The sequence below is a fragment of the Hemicordylus capensis genome, chromosome 16 (genome assembly GCF_027244095.1).
Source record: "Hemicordylus capensis ecotype Gifberg chromosome 16, rHemCap1.1.pri, whole genome shotgun sequence".
NCBI classification, from domain to species: domain Eukaryota; kingdom Metazoa; phylum Chordata; class Lepidosauria; order Squamata; family Cordylidae; genus Hemicordylus; species Hemicordylus capensis.
The window spans coordinates 8,368,395-8,371,367 of record NC_069672.1 but is presented as its reverse complement, the minus strand read 5'-3'; the positions used below and the strand labels follow the sequence as shown (position 1 = coordinate 8,371,367).

General features: G+C 52.6%; 1 protein-coding gene across 1 annotated transcript in view; it reads left to right on the top strand.

The window, feature by feature from the left end:
• The window catches only part of LOC128338529 (zinc finger protein 154-like), a 117,951-nt gene that overhangs the window by 76,685 nt on the left and 38,293 nt on the right, over positions 1–2,973 (top strand). The window lies entirely within an intron of this gene.

Sequence of the window (2,973 nt, the reverse complement as noted above, 5' to 3'; positions counted from 1 at the left end):
ATACACTAGACCAGGGATTCTCAACGTTGGGTCCCCAGATGTTATTGGACTTCAACTCCCATAATTCCCAGCTACAGTGGCCTTTGGCTGGGGATTATGGGAGTTGAAGTCCAATAACATCTTGGGACCCAATGTTGAGAATCCCTGCACTAGACTACTTCAGCCACCTAGAGGCAAAACGTCTACAGGCATGCCGCACTTGGGAGCCATGATGATCCTGTTACATACACTTACAAGCATCAGCATGTCTACAAGACTGGAAAGGGTTCCTCTTTTCTCACAATCTGCCGGGGTTGGGGCGGGGAACACACAGGTGGCCCTTTGCCGTTCCGGACTTGGGGGGGTCACACTTCCAGCTGTGGGAAGTGGCGTCGCCTGAATTCTTGAACTGCCTCTCGCCTTTGCTGCGCTTCCTGGAAACGGCTTCTTGGAAATGCAACTTTGCAACTCTGTCTCTGCGGACCTCCTATAAGTAACAGTTTCAGGAGGGGTTCCTGCGTAGGACGCCTTTTGAAGAGGAGAGCTGGTCTGGTGGTAGCAAGCATGACTTGTCCCCATAGCTTAGCAGGGTCTGCCCTGGTTGCATATGAATGGGAGACTTGATGTGTGAGCACTGCAAGATATTCCCCTCCGGGGATGGAGCCGCTCTGGGAAGAGCAGAAGGTTTCAAGTTCCCTCCCTGGCAGCATCTCCAAGATGGGGCTGAGAGAGATTCCTGCCTGCAACCTCGGAGAAGCCGCTGCCAGTCTGTGAAGACAATACTGAGCTAGATAGACCAATGGTCTGACTCAATATATGGCAGTTTCCTATGTTCCTGTGATTCATGCCTGTGCGGAATCTCTCTTTGTTATGGGACGAGACAAGTCTCCAACAACCTCCCTCCCTCCCTCCTTCTTTTAAGTTTAGAGGCTCCTTCGAGATTCTGCTTTCCTGTTTGGACATCTCGCAATGTAGATGGCTTTACTGCTGGTTCCCTTCTCTCTTCTCTAAATGACAAACTCAGGCGGCAGTTTTGAAGCGGCAATAAATGTTTAAGTTTCCATTGTCTGAAATCTTTTTATTCAAACACACACACACACACACACACACACACACACACACACTTACAAATGCAAAGGTTCGGCACACACCCATAGTTTGCTTTGCTTCCAAAAATGGGGATTTCATTGGATTTTAGGGTTGGGGAGGGACCTCAGAGGCCATCTATTCCACCCCCCTGCTCAGTGCGAGAAAAGGCGACAGCATTTCTGACAGGGGCCGCCCAGCCTCCCCTCCACCCCCAGCCAAGGAGGGTCACCCACCAGCAGCCTCTTCCATTAACACAGGCTTCTAGCTGCCTGACCTGAAACTGAGGAGTCGGGATGTGCACCGCACCGCAGTGGGGTGGTTCGAAGGCGGTGGGGGTCTCCCTTTAAGAGTGAGGGAGGGTGTGCTTACCCGTCCCACTGCTTTCCCCCAGCCGGCATCCATGTTTATTAATGCCCATCGGGGCAACAGCCGTCCCGTTGCCCTCGTCTTCAAGATATGACCGGAACTTGTTGATGCACATAAATAAATAATTGTTGTGCTTGCTTGGGAACCGACCTGGCATTACAGAGGAGCAAGGTGAGGTTCTGTGGGGGTTTGGGGCTGCTCCCCAAGATCAAAGAGCTGGCAGGGAAGCTGAAACTATTAAATTTCTGGTCTCCCTTCCCCTGTAACGGCCTGCTACCTTGCAAACAACACCACATCTTTCTCTATTCCCACCACCACCACTGGAATCACCCCAGGGACAGTGAACACGCTCCAACTCCTACTCCCCAATTCCTCCTGACCCATCGTGATCCAGGATGAGCCCCCAAGTCATTCCAGCAGAAAGGCCGTAACATGGCTCCCTTCCGGCTGCCCCATGTTTGGCCTTCGTGTTTTCGCACCAAAGAAACAAACCAGAGGCTAGGGGAGTAGCTCAGTGGCAGGGCATGTGCTTTGCTCATCGGAATCTGAGAAGCTGCCTTCTACTGAGTCAGGCCATTGGTCTGTCTACCTGGGTGCTTTCTACCCAGACTGGCAGCGGCTTCTCCAGGGTTGTAGGCAGCAGTCTCTCGCAGCCGTATCTTGGAGATGCTGCCTGGGAGGGAACATGGACCCATCTGCATGCAAGGGGAACATCTTGCAGTGCTCCCATGTGGCCTCCCATTCAAATGCAAACCAGGGTGGACCCTGCTTCGCAAAGGGGACAATTCATGCTTGCTAGCAGGAGACCAGCTCTCCTCCCAGGTTCAGCCCTGGTCAGCATCCCCAGGTAGGGCCAGAGGCAGTCAATCCCCAGGACATCCGGGCAGAGGTGCAGGGCCCCCATGCCTCTTGGGGGCCCCCAAATCCTCTTTAGTCTGTCCTGGGTGGTCTGATCGCCACTGTCTGTGACCTGTGCCTGGCGTGACCTCTACTTAAGAGACGGGGGGGCGGTATCTGCTGTGCCTATGCGCACCGCTGCAGGCATGCACACATCGCACCTGCCACACGCATGCATGCCCCCACACACCAGCGCAGCAGATACTTCCAGCTAGTTCCGGCAAACGGGGTAGCAGGGAGGTACGTTGCCGCCCCGATGGACTTTCTGAAAATGGAGTGCTGTTGTGGGAAGAGCGGCAGGAAGGGTAATTGCACCCCCCCCGAACCGGCGGAACCACCCGCCGTTCAAACTGGTTTGGAGGCCCATAAAGGGCCTTTGAACCAGTTCTGTGCACATCCCTAGTTGCGTGTTGAACTTTTTCTGCTAATGCATATTTGCATAAATATACCCATTTAATATGCTTACATTTGGATCATGGATTAGATTTTAGAAAATCTCTTCCCCCCCTTTTGGAACCATTATGATTTTCTCATGTGTTCTCCCTTTGTGAAAAAATCTTGCCCATAGCTTTGGGCTTGGACAAGATTTACCCTTTATGAGTTTGATTTCCTCCTGAAACTCTTTTCACACTCCAAGCATTC